Raw genomic sequence first — 16,006 nt, forward strand, 5'->3', positions numbered from 1 at the left:
GTTTTGGGCCAAAATCTGCACCATAAAAAGGACTAGATATTTCATTAAAATAACATTTTTCCACTGCAAATGACATTTTGCTGCATTCTGGTCAAGATGCTGAATTACTGCTTTATCGCCTACTCAAAGAGCACAAATTGTTAGATCTATTCATCCATCAATGAATGTAGATTAATACAGTGCTGCTAATAGTTTTCTCTGTGTGACTATTTTCAAATACTTTCCAATGAAATAAAAAATCAAGCTCTTTTAGTATTTCCATTAGATTTTGTTTGCCATCTCTGTTTATTTATATCTGGAAATTTTACATCTTTTATGTTCAAATATTTTTCAAGTACTGTGTAGAAAACTTTCTGTTCCATCTGAATCAATTCTGAATGTATTATTGATTTCAGTCATACAAAACCTTGCCTATTATTTATTCAGGAGACTTTTTTTTTTTTTTTTTTTAACAGGTCATTATATCCAGTCCAGAGAATGTGTAACATTCTGTTTTGATTTAATCAAAAGTTGAGGAGTTTGTCAAATCTATATGGTGCAGACAATACCAAAGAGATTAGGAATGCCAACAATAATTTCCCAAAGCATCTGATATATTTGTCAGGCATAAAAGGGTTAAGAGGATCAGAAAGTGATGTTAGCCAATTATTACTATCTGCTGAGACACAGAAACAACTGGAGAAGAGTTACAATATAGTATTAGCTGCCTTGATCTTTTTTTAAAAAAGGCATATAGTAAAATCTTGTAATTCATGTGCATGTGAAAATCTCATCTGGGCTTTCAGCTTTCTTTGCTGGTTCCTTCTCCATTTCCACACCTAATTTATTGAATGCCTCTGTTATTAAAGTTTTAATGTACTGAGTGTATCAAAACTCAGTATCATCAGCTAGTCTTTCAAGTATTCACCATACAGAAAGACATAGCTGTACTTCACTGGTCTGACATATTCCAAAAAGTCCAGGTGAGCAAGAGAAGTAGCGATGAGTTGTTGACAGAAGATATTCAGTGAAAAATGCAGTGAGATCATTTAATTTGAAAGAACTCATGATATACCATATTTTACCTATGTATTTTGAAGCTACTCACCAGAACTCCCTTCTTTGGCAAACACTTCTACTCCAGCCAATTTGTAGAAAGAGTGCTGTGAGAAGAAACAAGCCCTATCAATACTTCTACCACACGTATCTTCCTTCAGCTTTCAATCTACGAATTCAAGGGGAATATAACAATGTAATTCCAGAGCAGTGTTAACTGCTGTAACTTCTAAAGCAAAAATAATATTCTGTGTTATTTTTTAAAGGTAAGGGAGGAGGGACTACCAAAACTACAGGAAAAATGTTCTGTGGTATGGATACACAAATGATAGTAACTTAGGGCAAAAGTCTACCTTTTATTCTGCCTTCTTTAATAATAAGACAAGAATTCCTGTGTTTGTCTTCCTCAATAGAAGTGTGGGATTTGTAATAAATGAACAATGGACAATTGTCACTGTTTCACAAGCATCTACAGGAGTATTAACTTGGAAGATGCATGCTTACATGAATCAGCAATTTATTTAAAAGATATGAAGCCATTTTTCATTCAAACAGTAGATATTTTGGTATATTCAGGTAATTAATAGCTCCAGCCTGGGTGACTGTTTTATGCTGACGGTACTTGCTTTCAGTTAGGAACAGTGAGAAAAGTTCAGTCCCAAAGAGCTGAGTCAGAGTTCAGTCATATCTACTAAAAATACAGGAACGGGGTGTGTGGAGCAGCAGTGCAGTCTTCACCATGCTGTAAGAGTCAGTTTAGAGGGTAACAGCGATGAGTGCATAGAAGAAATAAAAGATTCACATGAGATTAACCAGCATTTTTTTGGCAAGGGACAGATGACCGAGAAACACCTTGCAACTTTTGGTGATTCAGAATTGTCAGTAATGAAACAGATGTCAGTCAGATCTAAAAAAAAACCGGAAATTTTGTAGAGTGTTTTAGCATACTATGTTAGTTGCAAGGAACAAAGGATATTAACAGAGACTGGAGTTTAGTCAGAGCTGTACTTGTTATGAGATTCCAAGTTCCTGAGGAGCTGGCTCAAATTCTTAAGAAAATATATTAGAGCTCTTGACTTTGGTAGAAAATCATATCTATTTGTTCTCCTTCAAGAGGCTAAGAAACAGATTATTACATTGTTCAGAGAGACCCATTAATGGAGGTTGGAGTGATGCATCCATAGATGTAGACTAGAACACTGAGTTTGTATCCATACACTTCAGTACTCCAAGGACATATGAAAAACACTTCAAAACCTAACCTGTTTAGACACTGTTATTTAAGGATGTGTGTTTCTTTGTAGTCATCCTGTCCTAAAAGAAATGCTATTTTGCTTTACTGTGCAGAGAATAAAAACGTAGGTACTGCATGGTACTCAAGATTGTTAATATTAAATATAGTGGTCTGAGAGAAAACTGCAGCTTTAAACCATGGTTGTATGGAAGCGAAAGATGAGTTAGCTTCAGTTCTGAGCAGATAATTTCCAAACCATGAAATACTTGTTCTCCATCACCTTCTTTAGTGGTCAGTTTGCCAAGAAGTGTATTTTATCAGTATAATATTTTGTCAGTAGTATGAAATAATCTGTAAAATTGGCTCTGTTATCATTTATGTTTGTAATTAATAGTCAGGCTTAACTGTGGAGGCCTGCACTTGTTTGCAAAGTCTGGTAGGAACTTAAGACGCTTTATCACACCTCCACCTTGTAAGAGCTTCACAAAATTCACTTTTGGTTACGTAGCACTTGTTGGTCAGTGTCCTGGTTTCAGCTGGGATAAAGTTAGTTTTCTTCTTAGCAGCTGGTACAGTGCTGTGTTTTGGATTTGGTGTGACAACAATGTTGACAGCACACACTTTTTTGGTTGTTGCTGGGTAATATTTATACTAAGTCAAGGACTTTTCAGTTTTTTGGACCCTGCCAGCAAGAAAGCTGGAGCGACACAAGAAATTGGGAGGGGACACAGCCAGGACAGCTGATCCAAACTAGCCAAAGGCATATCGCATACCATATGATGTCATGCTGAGTATATAAACTGGGGGAAGAAGAAGGAAGGTGGGGACATCTGGCATTATGACGTTTGTCTTCCTGAGCAACCATTAAGCATGATGGAGCCCTGCTTTCCTGGGGATGGCTGAACACCTGCCTGCCCATGGGAAGTAGTGAATTAATTCCTTGCTTTGCTTTGCTTGTGTGAGCAGGGCTTTTTTACGTACTAAATTGTTTTTATCTCAGCCCTGGAGTTTTACATTCCTTTCCGATTCTCCTCCTGTTCCCTCTGGGTGAAGGGGGAGTGAGTGAGTGGCTGCATGGTGCTTGGTTGCCAGCCAGGATTAAACCACAGCAGTCAGAAAACCTAATACTAGATTTTACTGTCTATTTTTTTGAAATATTTTGTTCTTGTTGTTAACAAGGTTTACATTGGCTAAATCTAGCAATATCTTGAGCTATGGGTAGACTACATTCTTTTTCAGGAAAGTATATAAAACTAGTTCTCCAAGTATATGTTGTAAAAATTATAAACAGAAATGAATATGTTATGACATTTTGGAGGCATATGTTCTTACTGAGCATTTTACATGAAGATAAATATTTGTATTGTGATAACTCTAATCATTACTGGCCCAGCCAGAAACAAGCATGCACAAAGCCAACACTACTTGCCATCAAGACACAGTATCTTCAGCACAGGTTTTGTTATGTATTATCTTGATCCAGCTGATTTTCAAAGTCACAGGTGATTAAAAGTTTCCTGTGTTTATTTGTATTCAGGATGCTAAGGAGGAGGCAGGCTGAAAAAGAAGACCTTTACCTAATGTCAGCCACTCAAGCAGGCTGCAGGGCTGTGGGCCTGAGCTGATCCTTAGGTCCTGGCTCAGAGAACTTCTGTCTTAAACAGCCAGTGGGAGCCAGTATCTAGTGAATGCCTCTGTGAAGCCTTGCAGCTGAGGTGACTTTTCAATCTACAAATTGATTGAATGGAGAACAGAAAACTGATTAGAAACTGAACTGGGTGCTGGGTCCAGGTGTTGGTACTGGGGGACTGCGGCTGTGGCCCCCATGAGGTGGTGGTGGGGTTGCCCCATGCCAGGCACAGCTGGTTCCAGCTCGTTCCAGCCACTTCCAGCCAGCTCCACCTGCCCTAGCGCAGGGCACAGCCGAGCCCCGCAGCCACGGGCGGGCGCCTCGGGGAAAGCCGGGCTGAGAAAGGGCAAAACGGTGCCCGGCAGCCAGGGCTGAGGGCAACGGGGTGAGAAACAGCCCGGCCAGCCCCGAGGGGGGAGCGGGAGGGGGGCAGGGGGCTCCGGGCGCCCCTGCACAGATGCCCCGGGGCAGACCCCGGCAGGGCAGGTGGTTCCCTGCGGCCTGTGGGAAGGCCCAGAGCAGGAGCAGGGAAGTGTGAGGAGGAAAGGACTGACCGCAGCCCCCCATTCCCCATCCCCTCGTGCTGCTTGGGGGAGAGGAAGTAGAGGAGTTTGGGATGTAGGAGTGAAGTTGAACCTGGGAAAAGGGGGAATGGTGGGAAAGGTGTTTTATTTTTTGGCTGTGTTTCTCACCCTACAACTCAATTTGAATTGGCAAGAAACATTGATTTTTCAATGTTTCCCCAAGCCGGGTCCATTTTGTCAGTGATGGTAGACTGATAAGCAATGACCCTGTCTTTATCCATGACTTTTTCATCTCATTTTCTCCCCTGTCCTTTGAGGAGGGGGAATGAAAGAGCAGCTGGTTGGGTGTCTTGCAACCAGACAAGGCCAACCCACCACAGAAACTAAATCATATTAACCAAGTTGAAATCAAATGACAATGTTTCCTTAAACACTGTACCAGATTCAACATTTAGTGTGTAAAAGCTAGCCAATAGCATGTTTTCTATTAAAAGAGGCTTTGTCCTTTTGTTCTGTAAAACTCAGGAGTAACTCCTCTCTAGCATTAAGCACCATTTCAGACTGGATTTACAAATGCTCAGCATCAGTTTTGCAGGTAGTGGTAAATATAACCAGGTAATCCAGTATGACACATGAGCATTGGATTTGCCATAATTTGATAGAAATCTCAAAATTCTGCAGTAGTAATCGCAATATGCTAGCTGTGAGAGAGGAAACTATTAGCCTAAACCTTTCTTTCGAAAACTATAACAAAGCAGGAGCCTGACATGCTGTGATGGAAGTACATTAAACCTAGTGCAGGTTAAAAGAATTTTTTTTAAACAGAATTATAGTTACTTTAATCTATTGTACAAACATTAACATTTGTATTTCTACTATGCATTGAGTTGCACTACCAGGAGCAGTGCAAATGTTTTTTATCTCAGTAGTTTCTCACATTACCTTGTGTGTAATTTCTGTTCTGTGGTTTCTTCTACTGATTCAAAGCAGCGTTAGGGACCCAGGTTTTACATCGCTCCAACAGAAGGTCCTAAGAGAAAGCTCAGTATTGTTAGCAGCTGCAGTGAAGCCCACACAGCAGTTCATTAATTTTAGTTGAAGTATAGCCTAGGGTTTCGCAGGCATGCTTTGTTAGTTTAATGAACTGGGGTAAATATCTTAAATACCCTAGTGGGTCTTATTTCAGGTTTGCGCATATTTCTGAGATAGTCCAATAGACTGAAACCAATGCAAACAGTTAAACTTCTAGGGACAAGCCCTTACTTTCTAAATCATTCCTCTGATTAAGTCCTGTAAAAGCATCTCATTACAAATGGTATACCTGGTGAGGATGGTCCTGGTGTGGTGTAATTATATTTTGCAGGTTAAAGTGTCAGTTATGTGAGTACTTTCAAAAGATGGTAGTTAAACAACTAATGGGTGGTGATCTCTCCTGGAGAGCTCTCAATTTGCTGTAATGTAGTGAATTTTGAAGTGAATTTTTACATGTTCCTCATGTTATTTATCTACCACCAGTGACTTTGCATTCTATTGATTCCTCCAATATGCTTGCAGCCTTTTATTCCTGACATGTTCCTTGTGAAGGTGATACACTGAGTAGCAGCCTTTCAAAACTCTAGTGAGGAACAGTGTAGTGAAAGTATTTACCCACAATTACAGCAGTCCGATTGGCAAGTATCACAAGTGAGTGTCTAATATACCGCATTAATTTAGAGCTAAGACTGTCCAAGGAATGCTATCCTGGGGTATTGATGCTGCACTATTTCAAAAGTACTATATCCATTATTTTTCTTCTGGGCTAACGTGCATTCTGACTGATGTTTCTGTTTACTACTATATTTATTGAGGAAACTCTTTTCACTGGTCATTAGTCACTTTATTAGTCAATTTATTAAACTGCACTATATTTCACGTCAAGCATCATAGTTAACAGCAGTGTTCATACTCCTGGCATGATTTTCTGCTGCCTGATTTTACAATGTCTTGACAGGTTCTCTATGTCTTCAGGAATATCTGGATATCTCTTTTTTTTTTTATTTTCTTTTGCTGTAAAATGTGATTTTATGGCACCAACTGACAATAATTAATTATTCCCCCCCCTAAAATTTAAAGATTCTAAGCATTTCAGACTCACTATTAGTTTCAGAGAGAAATTTAGATTTCTCATTGTCCCTACACTTAACATGGTATTTTCTGTGTCAGAACAGTTGGCTCTTCTGCTTTTCCATCTCACTTATGAAGGCAGTATTGCTTCAAAGCCATGAGTAGGACTTACCTTGTTTATTCATACAACAGCATTGATTTCTGTATTAATAGTTCTTCTGGGCTAATACTAATATCTGTTGTTTAGTGCTCTGTTTGTTACTTATGTGGCCAAAATGAAAACTGGTGTTAAAGTCACCTTTTAAAGAATTTTTGAGGTTTTGATACTGTAAGTCTTGGTCTCTGGGGGAGGTGGGAAGAAGGAGAAGGTAGAGCACATCTCTCTAGACTCGTAAATAATTGTTTTTAACATGCTTTTCTAACTTCTAGAATTTGGGAGGTAGACAGATATTGCTGTTGTTTTACTCTATCGTTAAATTGTTTTCTGGTAGTACTTTTCTTTGTGTCTTTCAGGTATGATCTCTTTAAATTCCTGTCCTTAAAAGCAGTTTCTTAATGTCAGCAGTAAGTCATTGCCTTTCATCATTTGCCTCAGTAGGTTCCCGGTTTCTCCCAAAAGTTTTTTTTCTTTTTGTGAACAGCTTATTCCTCAGAAAAACTATGCCTCAAATACCCTGAACAGCAAAACCGTACTTCTCCCTTCTGCTTAAATAAGCTTGCCACTTATATCCTAATCTTTTGTCATTGTGTATATTAGAAAATGAGAGGCTTTGCAGGCTGCAGGTCATTTATCTAGCACAGGTCTTGCAAAGTTTCAACCCCTTCAGCTTCTTCTGCCTACTCAAGGTTTCTCAGGTTTGCCACATTGATTTCAAAGTGCATGAAGTTATCTTTCTTTTTTTTTAAATTCTGACACCATAGTTTGAGTTCATTTAAGCTACTGAAAGAACTGAATATCCTGTTATTTATGATTTTAAAACACATTCTTAGAAACTCAACTGCAAGAACAAGAATTCATGAGTCACTTCTTTTTCTCTTGGAAAAAAAGGCCATAATAAAACTGGGAAAAGCTGCAGCTGGTGCTGTAGAGTTTTACAGACAAAACAGCAAACCTATATAGGACACATGACATATTTAATATTTCACTAACAGTTTGGACCAACTCTTTAACTGATAACAGCTACCATTACACTGCTGAAGATGTCAACTAACATCAGCTGCTTCTCTAGCTGCCTGATAAGGTAATATAGTTTAGTTTTCTGGCTAAAACCCACCTTCTAAAAAGTATTTTTGACTAAACAATTTTATATGGCCAAATCTTCTGAAACTAATGACTCTAATTCAGTTTTTACTTTACCACCAAGTATAACCACATTTGTATTTAAAGTTTACATTGATTTGGACTTTAAAACCACCGTTAATGGAGCATCCTCACAAAACTTGATTTAGATTAAACATTTTGCTCAATCAGAAAAAATGCTGAAAGCTAGCCACAAAATTTGTTTTCTACAGGGTATATTAGTTAGAATATTCACAACTTCTTAAAAAATTGGGTATTATTTTTCCCTTTCCAGTGTAGCACAGAATAATTTAAAATGTTTTTATTTTTTTCTTAATTCAATCAAATAATGAAATATTAAAATGCATAGAGGGAAATATTTAATATAAGGATTTTTTTTTTATATTAAAGCCCCATGTATACATGATTTGCTCTAAGAGCTGCAGTAATGTACAAAGGAAACAAAGTTAGAATTGTAGGGTTAGAATTCATTTACTCAATCTTACTTTAAATACAACTGAAGGGCTACATGACTATGCATTCTAGCAAGGTTCTGTGGGAGAGATTTGGTTTTTGAGGCACGTCAATAAAGCCTGTAGGCTAAAACTGAAATGTAAGTATCATTATAATGGTTAATTAGGTAACTATTTCATTTCACTGGTTTTGTTATTTTATTTCAAATGTTGTATTTCTCTATTTAATTGTTCTGTAAATAAACCCGTATATAATCCAAAACCCTTTGAATTTCAGTGGTACTTGAATTTAACCACTAGATACGAACCCAGTTCTTCTTTTCTCTCAGTTCCTGTATTTCTTTGCTCCCACTCATCAAAGGAGTCGCTCTAGTTTGGATGTGGCCAAAGTCTAATATGAATCAGACACAGGAAAAATCCAGGATGGTGACCTATGATTGATTAGTCTATGTACTTAGTAGTGATGACTGCAAGTTGTGTTTCTGGACCTCTTTACTATTTCCCCAAATATACTAACATGAGGTGTTCTTCAGTGTTCAGTTTAGCTTTTGATTACTCAATGTATCCGATGTCGTTCCTCCCCAGAAACAGCCTGTTATCACTTTCCCTTTATCTCACAACACACTAAAAAAATGCTCAGGTAAAGCCTCAGACTATTTTCTGAACAGCACGGAGTTCTAATATAGCTCTTAGCTGACCAGCACTCTGTTTTCAGCCAGTTATCCTTTGACTGACAAGCTCCTTAATTTTCTTTCTAAGCATCCAGGAATAGCTAACTGAGGCACTCCCCTCCTGGCTCCTTCACTGTTTGCCCCTAACTAAAGTTCTGTTCTTCATGCTGAATAGTTCCTTGTACTCTGCACTGTCCGTTAATTATCTTTTGATCGACTCCCAGCTCTGCCAGCCACTCTCTCCATTCAGTCTTTCAGAACTTAACTTCAGCTCATATCAAACTCTTCTTCATTAATGACTATCGCCATCTCACTGTGATAGCTTCTCAAAGCCCTTGACTCCTCAGACTAGATCACGTGTACATGTCTCAAATGAATTTAATTCCCATTTGCGATCTTGCCAAGAGGCTACAGCAAATTTCTGTGAGTTACTGTGGCCACAAGCCATCATTTCAAATGCAAACAGTCATTTGCTTTACTGTAGCCTTTAATTAGTATGCAATTAACCTGGATCTGTCATCACTACATAGCTATTATTATTAATTATTCCATGCTAGCCAGGGCAGTTGGGTTTCTCTTATGTTTCCTCAAATAGCACTAACAGTAGAATTCTGAGCACTTCAGAAAGCCAGATTGTGCCCAGACTGTTAATGTTCTCTGTCCTTTGGGGAAGCCTAATTAGAATAGTTGGAGAATTTCAAATAGAAAGAAAGAGGGTAGCAATTATAATTAAAAATAAACATTTGTCTCCAGAAAGAGTTCAAAGGAAGTTAGACTTCCTTAGTGGTTTACCATGCATTTAACCAAAATATTCTGTACAGTAAAGATAAACCTGTTAGAATATATAATATGTAGTAAAGAAAATGGGAATCACTACCATGAAAAGTCATCCTAACAGCAGATTCTGTATTGTACCAGCGATCACTGGCTCTTTGCCTCTTTTCACATTAGGTGTTTTGGTTTCAGAGGCAAAGTGTTCAGAAGCAAGATTAACCAAAAATGCTTTGATCCCCTCTTGGATCCATATCTTGTCTGGGGAAGGGAGGAGTTAGGAAAGTTGTTGTTTGGCTCCATATTTAAATGAACTCAGTAATATCTAAGCAGGATATGATTACACAGAATACCAAATCTGAATGTTGATCCAGATGTAGACCTTTGTTCTGAAATTACCATTATGGAAGTACAAACACTATCTCTACTTCCTAAGATAAGTGTAATAGGAAATAATGACTTATTGACTATTCAGAATAATTTCCTTACACAGTATGTAATTACACAATAGGAAAATAGCAGAAATATGCAACTGAGATGCAAGAGATTGGGGGTGGGTTCTAATGCTGTCCCTATCATTCTCATCCACAGGGAAGGATCTGTGGCCCAGACCCTTGGCTTTAAGAGTTTCTAGTTAGAAAAAGCAGGTTGAGACTGTGGGAATGTGGCAACACTGTGAACACAGTAGCGTGCAGCGATACCTCTACTTAGCTTTAGCTCCTGATCTGAAAGCTGTATTAGGCTCATGCTTTACCCACATTTGCTAGTCCTTCTCAGGGGCAGGCACAATTAACTCAGCTTTAATCTTGTTCCTTAGAGAGCCCTACCTCCACTCTGCACCAAATTTTGGATCTGTGCCCTCTCTCTAGCCAGCTCATCTATCCCTGACACAGCGTTGCCTGAGTGAGGAGACATGCTTAGCTGCCATTAGTTGCCATTTCCTGCACACCACTCATTTTTTACCTTATGGGTCATGTTAGTTAACAGACTGCAGAGGTCCCTTCATCAGTAATCTTTCTTCTCCTTTGTGTAGTCTCCAGCATAGGGCTGAGAAGAATGAAAGAAGAAAATCAGTGCAAGTTCAGCAATGTAACAGTGGCTCCCCCTCCCACACTTGGAAGTGCAGATTCATCCAAGTTCTTCTAAATTAAGACAGTAAGTGAGAAAAGCATGTTTTCCAAGTGAACTAGGACTGGACTGGTCTTAAACCAAACATCTCAATCCATCAATGTATAAAGGCACTCAAGTTTTAATGAAGCAAAACCCAGGAGAAGTAGTGATTAAGCTTATGCAGATGGGCTACATATCTAACCACTTAATTACACCTAGAAGCATTTGTTTAGATATTTAGTTGTTTTATTAAAAAATTGTGGGCACTGTGTTAGCTTATTCTATTATAATTTTTAGTTTGAAGATATAAACTTTTTTTTTTTTTTTAAATAAATAGCAGGAAATTAAGCATGAGTGAGACAATACACTAGGAAGATGTTCTGTACTGAAGATAGGTGCTCCTGGAAAGCAATATCAATTCGTGCTACTCTCTCTGTTGACCGAGGAGATGGGTAGCTCAAGATGAGCCTCTGTACTTCATATGGTGCTGTGGGCATGTGTTTCATTTTAAAGTTTTTATTAACATGAGGACATAGGAAAGGGACAAAAATAATAAGAAACAGTTCATGCAGTGCCATCTTATATTATTAGAACTGCATGCTAAGTAAATGTGAGCTAAAGCCCTAAGATGGTTTCATTTGCAAGCTCAGAAAAACAGGTATTTTGTATGGAAGAAATGTGCAAAATGCTTGACACATTATGATAACCTGTACGTATCCTGGTCTCTTTGTTTTTCACATTGTTGTACTGGCCTTTTTTCTAAGGAATTATTACTGCTTTTTAAATAAATTCATGAGGTATATTTGGAGAAAAAAATAATTGGTTGACACTTTTTTTTCCCTTTTTTCTGGATGGCTGTATACTACAAGAAACATTTTTTGAAATTATTTTTTCCTGAGCCACTTCTTTTTTAATTTACTTTAATATTTAAACAAAGCTTTCATTCAAAACACGGAAAAGGAATGAGAAAGGGGTTCAAGAATATGCTTTCAAAGAGTCTGTCTTTTAGTATGAGTCTACAGTAAAAAAAATACTTAGAGGTTTCAACAAAAGTGTAATTTTCCTTCTGCAAATACCTTTCTCCCAGAATCTGTACAGCTTTTTCCAATTACATTCCAAGGTCACGTTCAGCCTTCAAGATCTGATTTCACATTTTTATGGACATGTTCCTGGTAGCAAATCTCTGAAGAGAAGCACTGGCATTTCTTGTCAGTGTTGAAATTAGAGGATGGTGTGTTATTTTGCTCTTGTGGTTTCAGATAAAACTAGCAATAAAGCATTTAGCTCCATCTAAATCTCTGGAGTGTTGTAGACTCCTCAGAGGCAGAACCATAACCCAGGAGATTCCCTTTCTGCAGAAAAAGATAATAAAAAAACCAAAACACAAAACCAAATAATTCAGCTTTGAGAGGTAACAACATACTGAATGATCTTAGGAAGAGGCTTGCAAATTTGTTTATCTGCTAAGTCACTGTTTTTTTATTCTCTGAAAGGGGATTTCCTTCATAATTTTTCTAATTACCTAATGTTTGTGAATATCTTAATGGCCAGAAACTGGATCATTCTTCTTTCATAAAAAAATGCTGAAAAGATTGTGGGAGAGGAAATGTCCAGAAAAATGTGCATTTTCATGTAGAGAATATTTTCCTTGGTCTGGAGGATAAAATGCCCTCTTACTTATAAAGGCAACCACAGGTTCACCTTCAAAAAGCCCCATACAGCCAGAGACCTGGTCTGCCTCTTGGGATGTATTTCTTGTTTTCATTTTACCATCTGTCCTTTCAAGTGTTCTTAGCAGTGTAGTTCCATGCAAAGTTTGCTGTTGAGTCCATAAAACAGCAATGTTTTTACCTTAAATTTGACCCATCTTCAATCCATTCCATTTCTGCCCCTCTTAGAGCATGGATTCCAGACCCAGGAATCATTTCCTATTCTCTTTTCTTCCTTCACAGCATCATTTTCACAAACAGTGATGGAAAGGAATGGTAGGTGACTCTCATCGAGTCAGTCCACACTAGGAAGGAAGTTTCTGTGGCCTTCTGCCCAATATCTGTGCTACTGCTTCTCGGAAAAGGATTCACTTTCTTAGAATCCCTGTCTTTGAAAAAGTTGATTGTACTTACTTATGTGTTGGAGAGGTGCCTTATTTTTAGATGTGGAGTCAGAATATTAGCTAACAGCATTTAACTACACAGGCATACAAGAACTGGTATAAATCTAGAATAACTATACATTTTCAGTCATTCATTGCTGTATTTCTCATCTATTCATAATTCTAATGAAGCTTCATCTCTAACCATAACATGGAAAGGATCACATTATCAGGCTGATCTTGGTAACATTCACAGGCTGGAAAAATATTCTTTGATGCCAAGTACAACTGCATCACTCACCTTGGACCAAAAATTTAAAACCATCTACAAAAAATTTAATTTGAAGATACTATTAGGCAATGATTTATGAGCTACAAAATCAGTAGTATCATAAAAATTATATATAAAAAAGGGAAAACAGAATTATATTTTCTAATTCTGGTTTAGGATTTCATAAAGTAGTTTATATCTCTATTTTCCTCACTAGGTATTATATTTCTAGTTCAACTCTTTATTATTTAGCTAAGTGAGGATAATGCATTTTTCTTGATTCAAGCCACTATAGTATTAGTAGCACAGTTGGAAATGTTCTTCCATAAATATGTATATAGTACCTTCCTCACATATGTTAGAATAACGTCTACAAAAATGGTAGCAAGGTTCTGATGTTCTGTTAATTTGAGCCAGAAATGCTATCAAAATTTACTTAAAATATATTTGACTGACAAGTAATATACTGTAAATGACACAGCTAATTACTGCTAATTAGTTCAGAATTAATTATAAAATTAAATGTTTATATCGAGTAGTATGCATCAAAGTGTAAATGGTCATTCAGAGGACTTAATTTATAGTTCCAGAAAAAGAAAAAATCTACAGGCAGGGACACAGGCGAATCTGGTCTTGAAAAAGATAAATGCATGAACAGAAGTATTTCTGCATCTAATGATACACTTCACATTGCTTGTTGAAGTAGGCCGGTATTTGCAACATATTAGAAGCAAGTAAAACAGCAGCAGTTTCAGTTCTCTGGCTCTGAGACTGAGCAGTTTTGTTGGCTCTATTTGAATTACCCTATGTAATTAAAAATTCCATATTCTCTTTGGGAAAAGAGTAATAAACTTCCATAAGATTCTTCTGAAAAAAAATCTCAGTTTATATTGGTAGATTTTTTTCCCTTTTTTTTTTTTTCAAAAAAAAGCAAACCTCCCCTTTAGACTAGTACAAAGCTTTCAGTGAGGGTAAAATAAATTAATATCTGAGTGTGTGTAACTGTATATACTCAGATAAATTTTAAAGGTATGTGAGACAGTATATTCAGCTATATTGGACAGCTAGAATATGTGAGAAAAAGAACTCCTTTTATCCTCCTATGTTCTTTTGCTTGTGTTTGCACAAGAGGTCACGCCAAGGACTGAGCTGAAACCCAGCATGCTTCCGATCTGTCATCTTCATATGCCATTTCAAGGTGCAGGACTGTGTTATATACCCACAGTGCTGTAAGAATTATTTGAGCTCCAGTTGCCTTTTGGTATTACTGGCATTGCAGGAGACAGTGGGAGAGAAGTCTTGCAACCACATATCTACCCATGTCTCTGTACAAAGGATCGAATAAATGTTCATCAATTGCAAGTAAGTGTGTATTTGATTTTGCAGTTTTACCCCTAGAACCATACTCTGGTGCTCATCTCACGCCTCTAAATGAGCATAGACTAATATTCATGCAGCACATTCTTGAATCTAATTCAATCTACCCAGAAGGATGGTTTTGGCCTTCATTCAAAACATTAGAAATATATCTATTAGAAACATATCTTTTGACTTAGTGGCATATTCTGAAAATGCAGCACAGAATGCTATTTGATGTATCACAGTGACATGCAATTTCTTTTAAAAGGTAAGAAAGTCTGACTGAGAGCCCTTTCGCTGACAGTTAAATATTTGATGAACTTAAAACAAAATGGTATTTTTCCTATAGGGGTTGGGGGTTTTTGAGCTGCCTGCTAAAAATTAAAACTCTCTCACAGAATGAAGTAGTGTAAAAGAAAAAACTGCTACAAAGAAATCCACTCCCTGCAAATTTCTTCTCTAAAGGCCTGGTTTCTTAGACAAAATTTTCTACTTTTGTTATTCAGAAGAGAAAATTCAATAATCTAACATAGTCATGGGTTTACAACGGGAGGAAGGTGCTGCTTATTAGCAAAAGCACGTTACACAGTGTGATCACTCAGTTATGTAGCTTTACAGAGGCTTTGTTCAAACTTCATTTAAAGTGTGTCTCTAGCTTTAAAATATACTGTTTTCTGGAGTGCTCTATAGAGTCCTATCAGTTGCATTGCAGCTACACTACATGTGTATTTGATCTAGGTTTTCTTATAACTTGAAAAATTATAAAAAAGTAACATGTTGAATTTCTTTTCAATTAGGCACACCTGGCTGTTATTAGTTAAACAAAAATATCTTGCTTCCTAAGCAGGTACAATACATTTAAAACCAAAAACAAAACAAGAAAAAACAAACACCCTCCCTCCTTCCCCAAAAAACCCAAAAAGTAAAATGACCTTTCTAAATTTTGTGTATGTTTTATAAACATTTTTTTCCAGCTACAAGCTGTTTATGTGGTTGAAAGAATAGTGCCTAATCATAACTGATATTTAACACGTTCGTTTGGCATGAGTTAATGCCTAAGTTGATCATGTATTAAAACCATGATATTGACACAGCAAAGGGGGAGGCAATAGGTCTTCACCTTATCTCCTTATAAGATGCTCAGAAAGCACAGTGTAGACATATCCTGGGAATTTGGTTTTTTTAGCTAGATTTAACTGCATGTTAAATAGTTAGTACAGAACAAGCCAAACTAACCTTTGATAGAAAGGATGAAAAGAAATAAAATCTTATAATATCTAAAAGCACAGGTATGATATTGTGCCATATTCGTTTACACCAGTTTTGCTTTTGAGGTTTCACCTGAGATGTAAAGCTGACCCTGGAACAAATTAGTATACATGAATAAAGATGTAACATTAATTCAGATTAAAATATATACTTTCTGCATTTCAGCAACTGCAATGCCAGCCAGA

The sequence above is a fragment of the Falco cherrug genome, chromosome 3 (assembly GCF_023634085.1).
Source record: "Falco cherrug isolate bFalChe1 chromosome 3, bFalChe1.pri, whole genome shotgun sequence".
In the NCBI taxonomy this organism is placed as follows: Eukaryota; Metazoa; Chordata; class Aves; order Falconiformes; family Falconidae; genus Falco; species Falco cherrug.